The sequence below is a fragment of the Tachyglossus aculeatus genome, chromosome 1 (genome assembly GCF_015852505.1).
Source record: "Tachyglossus aculeatus isolate mTacAcu1 chromosome 1, mTacAcu1.pri, whole genome shotgun sequence".
Taxonomy (NCBI): Eukaryota; Metazoa; Chordata; class Mammalia; order Monotremata; family Tachyglossidae; genus Tachyglossus; species Tachyglossus aculeatus.
In genome coordinates, this window is record NC_052066.1 from 58,553,985 (window position 1) to 58,570,217 (window position 16,233).

At 36.8% G+C, this 16,233-nt stretch overlaps 1 protein-coding gene across 3 annotated transcripts in view; it reads right to left on the reverse strand.

Moving 5' to 3' along the window:
- NLGN1 (neuroligin 1) overlaps positions 1 to 16,233 on the reverse strand; it is a 790,542-nt gene that overhangs the window by 178,198 nt on the left and 596,111 nt on the right. The gene's annotated exons all lie outside the window — the stretch shown is intronic.

A 16,233-nucleotide genomic window follows, 5' to 3' on the forward strand; every position in this document is an offset into this window, starting at 1 on the left:
ATTTGAAGAGAATTGGGTGGAGGGAATGAGGTGCTAGGTGGATGGTGTTGCGGGTTTCACAAAGTTGGTTTTTTTTATTATTATTTTGTTTTGTTTAAATATAGTAGAGTCCTAGGCATGTTTGAAAGCAGAGAGCTATGGACCACTGAAGAATAGGTGAAGGAAAGGAAGAAGCGTGGGCATGTGTATTTTTGTAATCAGGAATGTGAAGGGATGGGGCCGGAGTTATGTTGAGTGCAACTAGGAACTGGAAACTTCTGTTTTTATTTCAAATAGCTAAGAATATCCTGAATATCCTTGAAATAGTTGTAAACTGACAACTTTTTTATTTCAGACAGCTAAGAATATCCTGAATATCCTTGAAATAGTTGTAAACTGACAACTTTTTATTTCAGATAGCTAAGAATATCCTGAATATCCTTGAAATAGTTGTAAACTGACAACTTTTTATTTCAGATAGCTAAGAATATCCTGAATATCCTTGAAACAGTATACACTGACAACTAAACTGATAACTGTGCTTTTAAAGCTCAGCCAAAGAATTATCAGGTGATTATAAACCACACTAGAAAATCAGAATGGCCTGAAAACCGAGGTTATTTACCAGCTATTCCAGCATCTCTGCTACCTAGGTCAGTCTAAATATGCAGCCTAAGCAGATCAAGGTTATATGCACAGGGTTTGGCATTATTAACCGTTTAATTTTCAGCAACTCTTCAAACATATATTCAAATGCACTCTATCTTCTGCTTTTAAAATGTTTAAAGAAGGTCCACACTGACTCCAACACTACAAATCCGTGGAAATGTGGCATGCCATTTAAACTCATTTAACATGTAAATGAATAATTGCAGACCAAATAAATATTACTCATCCATACCCACATTAACATATGTTCACAGCAAAGACGAATTGGACAGAACTCAGTTTGGTTTCCATACTCCCACTCTGTTGGGTAGATTAAGCATTCAGAGGAAGGAACTAAATATAGTCATTATACATAATCATGCCATTGGTTGGTGCAACAAAAACTTCCTTATATATACACTCCATGCACGGCATTTCTATCCACAAAATTCATGCCAAGCCTCTCCTTTCTTTTTGTGATCAGTGAACATTTTAGTGCATTGTATTTCGGCATATAGTTATACAAGTAACTGTAGGATTTGGAAAAAGGAATAAAAAAAAAAGCCTAGGTATTATTTATTTAAAAGAAATTTGAATTTCATTCTCTTGAAGGCCATTTGATAAAGGAGGGTTGATATGAATGATTATCTTGGATTGAATTTTATTTATTTATTGTGATCAAATGCACAGAAGAAAGTTATTACAGCTATTGCACAAAATGGCATCTCCATTGCATACTGCCTTCACTTGGACACAGTGTACTGCACTGTATATTACTTTTTAGTACCTTTTCGTTCTTCAATGATTGGGTGGTGGTCATTTTACTACAGATTGCAAGATTCCAACTCATAAACCTCTGAGGAACTCACAACCTGAAGACACCTCCCTACAAAATAAGACTGGTAAATGTGTTCTTCCCCTCTCAGGGTCGCACCTGGAGAATTTCCAGTATACTACCAGTCACAACTACCGAAGGGACAGTCAAGCAGCGGCAGACCCATTCCATTCCTAGCTTGTCCAGTGGCTAGAGAGTGGAAGGCAATCTTCTTCAAGTCAAAACTTACCTTTGCTGGTCAGCAGTGACATGGGAGTGAGTCAAGGGCAGAGACTCATTTACTGCGTCGAAGGAGGCAACGGTAAACCAATTCCATATTTTTACCAAGAAAACTCTATGGATATGCTAACAGAATGATTGCAGGTGGAAGTGGGGTGTTCTGGGAGAGATGTGTCTATGGAGTCGCAGTGGGTCAGACATGACTCGACAGCATAAGACAACAAAATGTGTTCTTAGGTTGCTCTTAGCTCATTGTGGGCAGGGAATGTATCTGTTACATTGTTATATTGTACTCTCCAAAGCACTTAGTAAAGTGCTGTGCACAGCCTAAGTGCTCAATGACTGACCGACTACAAAAAAACCCACCTGTTGGTGGGTGTTGGTGAAACTCCTTACCATCAGCTTTAAGACACTCCATCACCTTGCTGCCTCCTACTTCACATCCCTACTGTCCTACTACAATCTTTCCCACACACTGCACTCCTCTATCACTAAACTTCTCACTGTACCTCTATCTCATCTCTCTCTGTGCCAACCTCTTGCCTACGTCCTGCCCCTGGACTGGAATGCCCTCCCTCTTTGCATCCAACAGATACAATCTTTGAGCAATATCTCCTTGCTGAAAGCCTTATTGAAGGCACATCTTCTCAAGAGGCCTTCCTCCTTTCTTTTTCTTCCACTCCCTTCTGCTTCACCCTGACTTGTTTCCTTTATTCATTCCCCCTCCCAGCTATACAGCACTTATGTACATAGATATGTACCTGCTAATTTGTTTATATTAATGTCTGCCTTCCCCTCTAGACTCTAAGCTTGTTGTGGACAGGGAACGTGTTTGGTATATTGTTGTATTGTACTCTCCCAAGCACTTACTATACTGCTCTACACACTGTAAGCGGTCAGTAAATATGATTGTCTAACAGTCTGACCGATGTCACAGAGAAAGCCAATTTTTTGGGAAGACCTAGGGAAATTCTACTTGTCATTTGTAGAGAAGCAGCGTGGCACAGTGGAAAGAGCACGGGCTTTGGAGTCAGAGGTCATGGGTTCAAATCCTGACTCTGCCAATTGTCAACTGTGTGACTTTGAGTAAGTCACTTAACTTCTTTGTGCCTCAGTTACCTCACCTGTAAAATGGGGATTAAGACTGTGAGCCCCCCATGGGACAACCTGATCACCTTGTAACCTCCCTAGAACTTAGAACAGTGCTTTGCACATAGTAAGCACTTAATAAATGCCATTATTATTATTTGTGTAACTTGGATTATTGAGCATCTCAATGTTCCTCTCTGATAGCAATCTCATGTTTGGCCACGAGTGAAAAGATGCTTTCCCTTACCCATAATTGATTTTAATATCTGGCTACCTAGTTAGTTTTAAAGCCCCTTTGAGGACAGGGATCATACCTACTAATTCTATTATATCCTCCCTGGTGCCCAGACAGTGCTCTGCACAAAGTAAACTCTCAAAAAATGCTACTGATTAATTGACTAACTAATGCTAAGAGACAATTGTCCATTGCAGGGAGTGGCCTACATTGCACAGAAGGGATTTGTGTGCTCAGTTTCAGACTTACAAAACTACCCTGACACCTTTTTTTCTCTTCTTTTTCTACTCACTGGGAATGCTAAAGGAGTAAAGGGAAGAATCCAAATTGTCTGAACACGAAGTCATTTAGGATTATTCTGAGATGATTTCCTCTAGCTGTCACACAAACCCATTTGAAATAAAAGATGGGAAATTAAAAAAACTGAACTCATTATTTACTTTACTAAAACCCACAAGAAAAGAGGCAGGTACTAAACTGCTGGATAAATCTGCCCCATTTTAGAAGGTCCTATTGTTTCCTATTCACTGAAAGCAAATCTGGACTTCAACATTTGAATGTTAACAGAAAGTCAATCATAGCTGCAGTGAAGGTGTTTGAAGGCTTGGTTGACAAAATAGGCTAATAGCTCTTAATAGCTGATTAATAGCTGATAGCAGCTATATTGGTTAAGTGGTTGATGGTTAGGTATCTAACTGCTCCTCTCTCTACTAAAAATGAATCACTGTTATTAGTCTGAACCAGTATGGAAGGATGGAAGGAATAATGAGAGGGTATTATTGTCTTTAATTAGAGGTTTTACCATACCTCTGAACCACATCCATCAGTACTTGATCTATAAAAATCACCAGAAGCTGTTTCAGTTTCTTTTTTCGTTAACTGCTATCTCCCTAAGCCCTAGGCAGGAATTTTACATGGTAGTTTTATTCACAGTTGGATACAGTGCCTCCCAATTACGTATTATCTTGTTCTACATTCATATCAATATAAATAGCTTTACATTTCATTATTGGCAAATTAGGAAGCAGGGGGGGGTTACTTATGGACTTTGATAATATTATCGTAGATTACCCTTGACAGAAATTGTATTGAAAATGCCCAGGGATAAATAAAAATCATTCTTTAAATATTCACAGTCAAAGGATATTAAAGTTCTTTGAGACCAGGAATCATGAGAAATAATTTCAAGTGTACTCTCCCAGTGCAGTTAGTTCTGTGATTAGTACAGTGTCCTTGGTACATTGTACACAATACAGGCTTCTGATGAATATTATTTATTTATTGAATAAAATTATATTTATAACCTTGGAGTTCAAAACTATGGAGTCCCTTGTGGTGTTCTAAATATGGTTAGGCATTGGTTTAGAAACACAAATTGCAAGGATAATTAAGAACTGAAAAAATACTCTGCGGTGAATTACCCAAATATTCCAAGATCATAAACCCATTCTGTCTGAAATGCTGCAAAATTCAGGATAATTTGAGTGCCTGGATTACCTTGGTGATTCGAGCTTGTGGACAAGACTCGAAAGTTGGGAAAGGTGGAATATGGGGACGGTCTTCATATGGGGAAAGTTGTGGTGACTCAAATTTGGGGAGGGAATGAATTCCAGGACAGGGGAACTGCATGAGCAAGGGGACAGAGGCAGGAGAGAACTGTGTGAACTGCTGTGTGACGTGGCAAGTCACTTCATTTCTCTGGGGCTCAGTCCTCTCATATGTAAAATGGTGATGAAGACTGTGAGCCTCACATGGGACAACCTGATCACCTTGTATCTACCCCAGTGCTTACAACAGTGCTTGGCACATAGTAAGTGCTTAACAAACACCATAATTATTATTATTTTTAGTACTAGTATTCTGCTGTTTCTCCTCATTTTACAGATCTTGTCTTCACTGGAACCAGGGACAGGGGCAGAGCAGCATGGCTTAGTGGAAAAAACACGGGCTTGAGAGTCAGAGGTTGTGGGTTCTAATTCCGACTCTGGACTTGTCAGCTGTGTGACTTTGGGCAAGTCACTTAACTTCTCTGTGCCTCGCTTACCTCATCTGTAAAATGGGGATTAAGACTGTGAGCCCCACGTGGGACAAACTGCTTACCTTGTATCTACCCCAGCGCTTAGAACAGTGCTTGACACATAGTAAGCACTTAACAAATACCATCATTATTAAGCTCTTAGTACAGTGCTCTGCACACAGTAAGCACTCAATAAATACGATTGAATGAATGAATGAAAGATAGTAAATACTAGATCATTACCTCTAGTATGACAGTCACACATAGTGTCTTTATCATACCTGTATGACCCCTTCTCCAATCTGCTCCCTACCTGTCCCACAAGATCAATCAATCATATTTATTGAGCACTTACTGTGTGCAGAGCACTGTACTAAGCGCTTGGGAAGTACAAGTTGGCAACATATAAAGACGGTCCCTACCCAACAGTGGGCTCACAGTCTAGAGTCTACAAGTTGTCACTTTTGGCCACGTTAATGGGGATTAGGCTAGAACAGGCTCTGTGCATGGGTTTGACTTGGGCTAGGTTCAGATTTGCCAGGCCTTGGAATTTCACCCTAAGCAGAAGATTCTATTATTTAGACATGAATCAACTGAAGGAATAAATAATATATCCTTTCCCTATTAAATACATACAGAGTAAGTTCTATTGATTATTTTCTAAATTACGTTTTTCATATTTTCTACAATTTGATTCATTTTTTTTAGTAATTTGAATGAAAAATATCAAAATTCAAGGAATTCACCAAACACAGATCTTACTACTACAGTTATCAGTAATGTTAAATCCAAGATTATTGACTTCGTGTAGAGTACTGTCCCATCTTCTGGGAAAAAGACCCACATGAAAATTAGATACCGTCTCTGCCCCGAAGGAGGTCACAGAAGACTAGTTACATTTTTCAGTTCCCAATGGCTAATATGCAATTTCCATTTCTTTTTCAATATGTAAATTTGTTTTTATTTTTCAACCTTTTGAAAACTGTCTCAAACAAGTCGCAAACAAATTCCATCTATTTTTTTTAAGGAAAATTAAAACCCTAGTCAAAGAATTGGTGCTATTTGTTCTGAAGCTCTTTGAGTAAGCTCACTGTGGACAGGGAATGTGTCTGCTTATTGTTGTACTGTACTCTCCCAAGCACTTAGTATAATGTTCTGCACACAGTAAGACCTCAATAAGTACAATTGAATGAATGAATGAAATTTGAATGGTTATTTGATTTATCCAAGATAATTCTGGAAGGCATAATTCAGGTATATCTCTGTATTTTCCAATATTCAGTAGTCTTTTAGTGAGTGGTAAGTTGGGAAAGCTCAGCACATAAAACCAATGTATTCCATATAAGCTGATGATTCTTTAATGTTCAATTCAGTTGGCTCAATTTATGCTTAATTCTATTTTGCAAAATGGAGGTAGTGAACCAGCAACCCACATAGTACCTCATAGACTGATGACATGCTTCCGTGGAAGAGTTACTGAGGAATTACCACTGGGTTAATGAAATTTCGAATAGTCATTTGGAGAAAGGCATTAAGATAAAATGCTAGCGATATGTCAAGAAGGAACAGAGAAAATGTTTCTTGGTCCACCAGAATGTTTAGACCAAGAAGGTAACCTGCACTTAGTGCTCTCTCCCCAAATAAACAGTTTGCTGTTATAACAAACTAATATACAAGCATCGTAAAAACAAGTCCTGTTTTGGCTCAAATAAATCAAACACGCATTTGCTGCTATACAAATAGTTTCCACTCTACATTCTCTGGACCGTAACCAACATCATCTCTTTCCTTTGGATTTTCTTTATGCATTTAATGCATTGGGATTACTTTGGCTACTAATATGTGAATTTAGATAATTATTCCTTAATCTTATTCACACACATGTGCCCTTGACTCATTTCCCACAAAAGCACCCTCATTATTTTCTCTTCAAATATGGTCTAACAATTTCAAGACGATTTCATCTTTTATATCCAAACTACACCCTGGATATTCATGAGCCTGATATTAAAATAATACCTGCTATTTTTCTAGGGCTCCTTTACCTTCTCTTTCCAAGTATGGAAGTGTGTTAGATTCCTGGTTATTTTGTGATGATTCATCTGAATATGTTAGACTCTGTTTGCTCCTCTGTACAGGAAGTTCTACTTACTTTTTGTGAGCAAATTTCATTTGATCGATTTGACTGATTGGATTACACTATGAGGAGATGGCTTTAAAGAGTATGGTCTCAGTGGATTGAAAGGTACTATCATTCATTCATTCAATCATATTTATTGAGAGCTTATTGTGTGCAGAGCACTGTACTAAGCGCTTGGTCTAACACTCTCTACAACTTGATAAGAGCTCCAAAGATAGTGAATATGACCTGACAACCTCTTATATGTGCGTGTATATAAATCAATGACATTTACTGTGCAGCATTTTGGAAAGTGAAATATAATAGAGTTGGTAGAAATGATTTCTGCCCTCAAAGAGCTGACGTTCTATTGGAGAACATAAACCTCAGGTAGGAGAAGTTGCAGAGTATAAGGATATGTATATAACAATGATGACATTTGTTAAGCACTTACTATGTGCCCAGCACTGTTCTAAGCGCTAGGGGGGATACAAGGTAATCAGGTTGTCCCACATGGGGCTCACAGTCTTAATCCCCATTTTACAGATGAGGGAACTGAAGCCCAGAGAAGTTAAGTGACTTGCCCAAAGTCACACAGCAGACAAGTGGCGGAGCTGGGATTAGAACCCATGACCTCTCACTCCTAAGTCCATGCTCTTTCCACTGAGCCACACTTCATTCATTCTGTTAATCGTATTTATTGGTGCAAAGCATCCATATTAAGCACTTCGGAGAGTACAATATAACACTAAACAGACACATTCCCTGCCCACTATGAGCTTGTGTGAGTCAAAGTCATTTTCTCATTTACTCTGTTAAAACACATATTTTCCTAACCAAAGGAAAATATTCCAATATTATGCTTGCAGCACTTTTTGCAGTTCTCACTCAAAGATTGCTCCCATAAGAATATTCAACAGTGGAATGACATCAAGCATTAGTTTTAAAATATGTACCTCTAGCACTTGCAGGTATTTAATTGAAATAAGATTGTTCAGAAGATTAAATCTATTTCAGGGAGATACCTCAGCTTTCTCTTTTCTTTCTCTTATGCAAAATCACATTTGCTGAAATTGTGTCTCTCTTGCTGGCATTTTGCCTCTCCAGCTAATGCAAATGAATGGGAGAGTGTATTCTTTCAGCTACCTGATTTTCCAGACAAGGTTAATACTGCAGTCCCATAAAATATGAAATTTTAAAAAGTAGTGTAGCATGTGTTTGCTTCTTTGTTTTGGGGGGAGTATAGGAGAGGAGAGAGTGGAGAGGAGGCATTATGAAGAAGAAGCATGGCTCAGTGGAAAGAGCCTGGGCTTTGGAGTTAGAGGTCATGGGTTCAAATCCCAGCTCCATCAATTGTCAGCTGTGTGACTTTGGGCAAGTTACTTCACTTCTCTGAGCCTCAGTTACCTCATCTGTAAAATGGGGATTAAGATTGGGAGCCCCACGTGGGACAACCTGATCACCTTGTATTCCCCCAGCCCTTAGAACACTGCTTGGCACATAGTAAGCACTTAACAAATGCCATCATTATTATTATGAAATATCCTGTGAAGTTTTCACCAGATAATAACGATTTATGACATGTTTTCTCTTGGCATTCTAATACAGACTCAGCTTGTCGAAATGACCTAAAATACTGAAAACTTAATGGTTTCAGTTTCAAATGAGTTGGAAGTGATTGTCTGCATCTTGCAAAACATCTCATTTCGTTGAAGAACGTGGATTTGAGGCTATATAGATAACAGACACATTTGAATTTTCTGATATTCAAATTAGCACACAATATTAAATGAAGTCCATCAGTTAAACAATATTGTATTGGGTGCCCATTCCTAGTCATGGAATGTAATGCTGGAAACACTTTTCACTAAAACATGATAATTTCAAATAGTCAGAGGAGGCACAAAAGGAAAGAGTGACAGTCATAAGGACTCATAATTGTAAAGATTTTTGAGGGGGATTTTTAATTTCATCATGAGACAAAAGACACATCTCTTTTAAATTGGTGCAAACCCAATTAATTCATAGCTGGGATGTGTTCAGGTGTAGCTAATATGAATGCCAGAATAAGAATATGGTATTTTATGAGCATTAAGTTTGCTTAGATTTTTCCTAAAAGTAAATCTGAATTCTTTCTCCTGTTATTTGTAAGGTGATTTTCTCTTTCTATATAGTCAGTATTCAACTATTCATTTATGCAATGGCCAGAGAGATCTGCATACATGAAATTCACTGATAATCTCAAATGTCAATTGAGCCATTAACTTCATCCTTCCCATCAAGTCTTTTACCACAGCTATTAATGAGTACCAAAATTGATTAAATTTCAGCACTGCTTTCATCCCCCCCACCCCACCCCACTTCCAACTATTTAAAAGCAGGGCTAATGAGCAGTGAAATAGCCAAACTGTGGACAGCAGAAGGAGGAGGGAGGATAAACAAGGTACATAGATTATCCACACTGGATCATTTTCCCTAGAATAATTAAGGTTTAGCTGAGGCTTGATATAATTAATAAAAAATAAATGATGCCTTACATATTATGAATGATAAATAATGAATCGTTTTAATTAGAAACTTTATTTCTATTTTGTGCTTAAAATTATTTCCATTCCCCGGAAGTGAGTTGGGAAGGTCTTATAAATCGAATATTGTTAAGGACAATTTTACAATTCTAAATTAGTCTAGTCCTGCAATTTAATGCACTAAAAAATAATTTGAATTCTCAAGCAAAACAAAAGAACACCAGGGTTTTCAAAGGCATACTTATTGTAAGATCTATAATGGGATATTTCATCTTTGAGATGTAGAAAAGAAGATAGTATACCTTCAAGTGGCTATCAACATTATTCTCTGAAATAATTGAAGTGGATACATGCACTATATAAATTGGTAAATAATTTGAATTCTGATTGCTTGAGAGGAAAAACTACTAAGGTCACCAGAGTTAGAAAAGGAGAAGACCCTAAAGATTGGAATCATGACACTATTTCAGACTACCAATTTACTGCGATCAAAGCATCATTACCTCATAACTGGTTGCTGAGAGATGTTTTTCATTTAGCCACAAGAGTGTCATGTAATATCCTTAAAATATTGGGGTTGCCCAGTTAAAACATTTCAAACAGCACTGGTTTACAGTAGTTCATATGCTGATTTGGATACTAAATAGAAGTAAAATCCATTTGATATCTGTGATTACCGCATATAGTGAAATTTTTTTCTATGAAGTATTCTTATTTAATGCTTCCAGTTTATTAGACACACAAAGTAAACATTTTCCATCATCTGAAGAATTAAGTTTAAATTTGGCCTAATGTACTGAAATATTCTATGATGTAAAATTCAGCCTTACACTGTGGAACTTCTAATGTACTCTGAAAAGAATTACTAGCTAAAGGAAGTTTACACTAGACTGTAAACTCTTTGAGGGCAGGGATCGTGACTACCAATTCTATTGTACTGCACCCTCCCCAAGCACTTCGTCCAATGGTCTGCACTCAGAAGCACTCAGATAATTTGCTCATTCATTCATTTATTAAATCATATTTATTGAGCACTTAGTGTGTGCAGAGCACTGCACTAAATGCTTGGGAGAACACATTACAACAACAGTCACATTCCCTGACCACAATGAGCTTACAGTCTGAGGGTGGGGGGAGAAGACAGCAATCCAAAAAAAAAATAAAATTACGGATATGTACATGAGCACTGTGGGGCTGGGAGAGGGGAAGAGCAAAGGGAGTAAGTCATGGTGATGCAGAAGGGAGTGTGAGATGAAGGAAAAAGTAGGGTTTAGTCTGGGAAGATCTCTTGTTGGACTTTCCTGGAAGGTCTCTTGCTGCTCTCAATAGATAAAGCTTTGAGCAGGGGAGAGTTACTGTCTGTCGGATTTGAGAAGGGTGGGCATTTCAGGCCAGAGGCAGGACCTGAGCTAGTGGTTGGTGGTGAGATAGGTGAGATCGAGGCACAGTGAGAAGATTAGCACTAGAGGAGAGACGTGTGTGGGCTAGGTTGTAGAAGGATAGAAGCGAGGTGATGTAGGAAGGGGCAAGGTGGTGGACTGCTTTAAAGCCAATAGTGGGGAGACTTTGATGCAAAGGTGGATGGGCAACCACTGCAGTGTTTTGACGACCAGGGTGATATGTCCAGCGCTTAGAAAAGTGCTTTGCACATAGTAAGTGCTTAATAAATGTCATCATATGTTCCGAACATTTCTGTAGAAAACTGATCTAACAGAGTGAAGTATGGAGAGATGTGGCGAGAGATGGAGGCTGGGAAGGAGGCTGATGCAGTTATTCAGGCAGGGTAGGATGAGTGATTGTACTACTGTGGTAGCAGTTTGGATGGAGAGGAAAGGGCAGATGATACCATTGATTGATCGACTGAATGCATTTGAAGCTGTTTTTTGTCTATCTGATATAGCATACTTGACAGACAATAAATCACCCAGCTCCAGCCCTCCAGTCAACCATCACACTTTAAGCCCAGATAGGACATGGATTGTGTCTGACCTGATTATCTTGTCTCTAGCTCAGGGTCTAGTGCAGTGCTTGGCACATAGAAAGAACTCAGTAAATACCGCAATAATGATGGTATTATTATTATTATTATTATTATTATTATTATTATTAGAGCTAACACTTCTATTTAAACTTGTGGGCAGGAGGAAGAACAACAATGATGATGATGATGATGATGATGGCATTTGTTAAGCACTTACTATGTGCCAAGCACTGTTCTAAGCGCTGGGGTAGATAGAAGGTAATCAGGTTGTCCCATGTGGGGCTCACAGTCTTAATCCCCATTTTACAGATGAGGTAACTGAAGCACAGAGAAGTCAAGTGACTTGCCCAAAGTCACACAGCTGATCAGTGGCAGAGTCATGATTAGGACCCAAGACCTCTGACTCCCAAGCCCGGGTTCTTTCTGCTACGCCACACTGCTTCTGTAAATAAGATGATTAGATGATAAGAAAGTGAATGAATGTGGTATAGCAAGATAGTTTTATGTTTAGGATGACTATATATACTATATATTTATTACATACAGTCAGTGCTCAAGTGATTTTTACTTAGTTTCAGAAAAATGATACGACTAATATATACAAATACAATATAAAATATATAATTACATTGAAACATGATAATTGAAACATTTGTCCTCATTCTAACAGAATAGCCATTTTAGTTAAATACTGGCATTTAGATTTACAGCCAAGACAGAAAAAAAAATGACACTGTTTATATTTGGTGTCTTCTTTGTGTTCTTAAGTGTATACATTTATAGAATATTTACAAATGGAGAATAGGGGAAAATAAATATCATACAGAACTACAAAAAATCATTCCAGGAAAAATTGGGGATACCATATTTGTTTCTGTGCTCATATTTCTCCTAAAAGAAGTTGCTACTTAGTTTCTTTTATTTATTACACAAGTCCTAATGTCTTCTGTTATGGTCTCGAGGCAAGTGAATGCTGTTCACGTACCAGTTTCTAAATATATATGCATTCATATTAAAAATATATAGAATACAGTATATACTAAGATGGGATCTATTGACTGTGTCAGTAATAACAACTTTTTCATTTTTCCCTTTGTAATAGAAGTCATTACATGCATTCAGAATGGATTCTTGGCCTTTATTAATCTCAGTAGTGAAGCTGTTCTGAGCTTTAAAAGCTATCGATTTTTTTTCTCCTTTTCTTTTTCTTTTTCTTTTTTAAGAAATGGCATTCCTCTTCTCTGACCTGCTCAAAATCTATTTAATATCTGTCATTAAAGAAAACCTCTATTTACAGGATAACTTAACCAACACTTGGTAATCAGTGATGTGTTTAAGGCCCCATCTTTAATGGAAATCTTTGAAGAACTGGGCCCTTTTTTAAAAAAGAGACTAATGAAGGTATGTTTTATTTTGCATTGTTTTTGCTTTTGATTGTTTGTCAGGTATGTTGCAGGACAGCACAAATGAACAAACTCAAATTGAACCTTTGCAAAATTATTCATTTAACCTTAATACAAAGTTAATCTTGAACAAAAAGATTCTTTTGGCATTTAGGTTTCAGAGCAGGATTAAAGGAAACAAAATAGGAATTCCAACTGTACTTCATTCCTGGACAATATTAATATTATTTACATAATTAAAAGGGAAAAGTCAATTTGTGAACCACGTCTACTACTAGAATGTAGATGTATGCAGTCAAAGTTCCCTTTTGGTGACTCGCCTTGTGGCTAGGCCTAGGAGTCAGAGGATCCGTTTCTAATCCCAGCCCTGTCCCCCGCCTTCTGGGTGGCCTTGGGTAAGTCATCTAACTGCTCTGTGCCTCAGTTTCCTCATCTGTAAAATGGGAATTCGATACCTGTTCTCCCTCCTACTTCGACTATGAGTCCGATGAGGAACAGGAACTGTGTCGACCTTTTTGCCTAATATCTACTCCAGGGCTTAGTGCTTGATAGTATTCAATCAATTAACAAAAACCTCTGTCATTATAATTACTGTTGTTGTTCTTGTTATTTTCTAATGATTATCTTTGGAATGAATAAATGTTATTAATTAATTACCTAATTTCCATAGTAGTACACTATGGAATTGTAGAATCATTTGGGCTTGTAGAATTCTGCAAGTTTGTTCACCTGCCAGTTCGCTTGTATTAAGTAGTTAAAATGATCTAACCAATTCTCTACTAAGTGTAGCCTTAAACTTCACAAAAAATATCTCCTTTGACTCCGGCCTGCTTATATTCACAAGAATGAAAAATCCTAGAGAATAGCGAAGTGCAGTGAGCTAAAGTGCATGTTTGTTTTTTGGCATCTTTTGAGAGAGTAACTTAAAACTTGGCAGCACTATACATTTTCTTTCATGTTGCCTTTGTAGTTCAAGATGATAAAGGCATTCTGTACCCTTTCCCGAGACAGCACCAATTTATGGAAGGATTCAACAACTACGCAGCTTCCCTACTGCAGATATCATATCACCTTATTTTTTTACTTCAAGGGGTATAAAATAAAGTTATGGTTAAAAAAACAAAAGACATTCAGTGAAATTCCCCAAATCCTTGTAAACATTAAATGATTTCTCTGTTTCAAGACAACAGCACCATTTTAAAATAATTTCAGTCATTCATTCAATCTGTGACGTCTCTATATGAATTGTTTTTTGTGGAGAGTAGCTTCCACAAGCTATAAGAAATGTTAAGCCTCCCTTCAGGGATGCATATCAAGTGAAATAAAACAATTGTCAAAAAACACATAATTGCACTGAGAGCCTGTAGTAGGTTATTTTCCAGTGAAATACATGGTATAGTATAACCACTCATTTCCTCAGGATATATTTTCAGATTCCTAAACATGAACACAATTACTAGGACTATCCAAAAATCAATCACTGAATCAACTGTGTTTATTGAGCACTTATTGGGGGTAGAGCACTGTATCAAATGTTAGGGAGAATACACTATAGCAGTTATATTGTAACTTTACTGTAACAAAACAACTTTATTATAAGTAAAGTGTAACAAAAATTGTGCAAAATTTTACTTGGAAATAGAAAAATGAAAAATTGTATTGAAAAAGGAAAGAATCAAAGTCAAATTTATTTAGTCTCATTTTTAAAAAATACAAGATGCATGCATACGCACACATACACACACAAATGCATACTATAATTGGTGCTATGTAGTGGTAGTAGTATTAGTACTAATAGTACTAGTATCCAGCACTTAGAACAGTGCTTTGTACATAGTAAGCGCTTAATAAATGCCATCATTATCATTATTTATGTTCTTACTTTGTGTAGAAAACTGTACTAAGCACTGGAAAGAACACGCTGGTGGGAATGTAACACACTGTAATATTATGGAGAAAATGTACGAAAAATTGCCACAATTTGAATATCAAGGATCAAGGCAGAAGTAAACCTACCACTATTTCCCATATTTTCATTGTATTTTTCACTTATTTCATTTCAAGTATGGCCAAAATTATTTATTTAATTTAAATAATCAGATCACATGCTGCAATTTGTTCATGCATTTTCTAAGTATAAGCAAAAAATAAACTAAGGAACACTATTCAAATTGAAAACTGATTTAAAGTAAAATCATAGGAAAACACACTTTTTCATTGAAATCTTGTTTTGCCAAAGAATTTACCAATATAGTGAATTCCAAACTGGGCCATTGGTAACAATCTTAATTTTTCTTGGAAGTAAATAGTTGTTTGGTGGCAAAAAGGATATAATTTAATAGTTCATAAAATTTATAAATCTCCTAATGTGTCTGGATCTCAGTAAAAATGAAAGACTTTTCCAGGTTATAGGAGGCAATATGGTATGTCAGTCATGAATTTGAAGTTCATTAAATGGAATTTTCCACCATGAAAACATGACATATTATTAAATAATAGTAAAATAAGACACTACTTTATCTAAATATAAGAAACAGTAAATTCATAGGAAAGCTTTAGTGTATTTAATGTCAACATCTGTGTTCTCAGGGAATTTATTAATAGGCTGACATTACCCTCTTCTTTTTCAGTTTACAATAATTATTCTATTTTATAACTTTTGATTAACAATTTTAACTATTATGTTAGTTCTCTGCCTTCAGTTTTATCACCCATGCAAATCGCTCTCTGATTTCTGAAAAATGAAACTACATAATCTTTTAAGGCAGATGGGTTTGAAACATGAGCCACCTAAGACCTCACATTACCATCTGAAGAGTGACTCTGACCAGTGAACCAAGATTTGATAAAATGACTGACTGAAACTTGTGGAAGTGGTCACAATACACTGTTCCACCTCATTCTGGTATGATGCGATAATCCCGTTGATGATTTTCATAAAATCACACTACCGAGACTATATTTATTTCACTTCTTCAGAGTAGGAATTTTTACATTTTTTCTTTCAATATATTTCAAGCAAGGTTTCTTAGTGATAGTAAATATATGGCCATCACTAATATTTACCCATGTTAAAAATTGAGAAGGCTTGACTGAGCATCCAACAGACAATATGAAGAATTGAAAGAATGGAAATTTATCAAGCAAAAACTCCTCACTCTCAGCTTCAAGGCTGTCCATCAC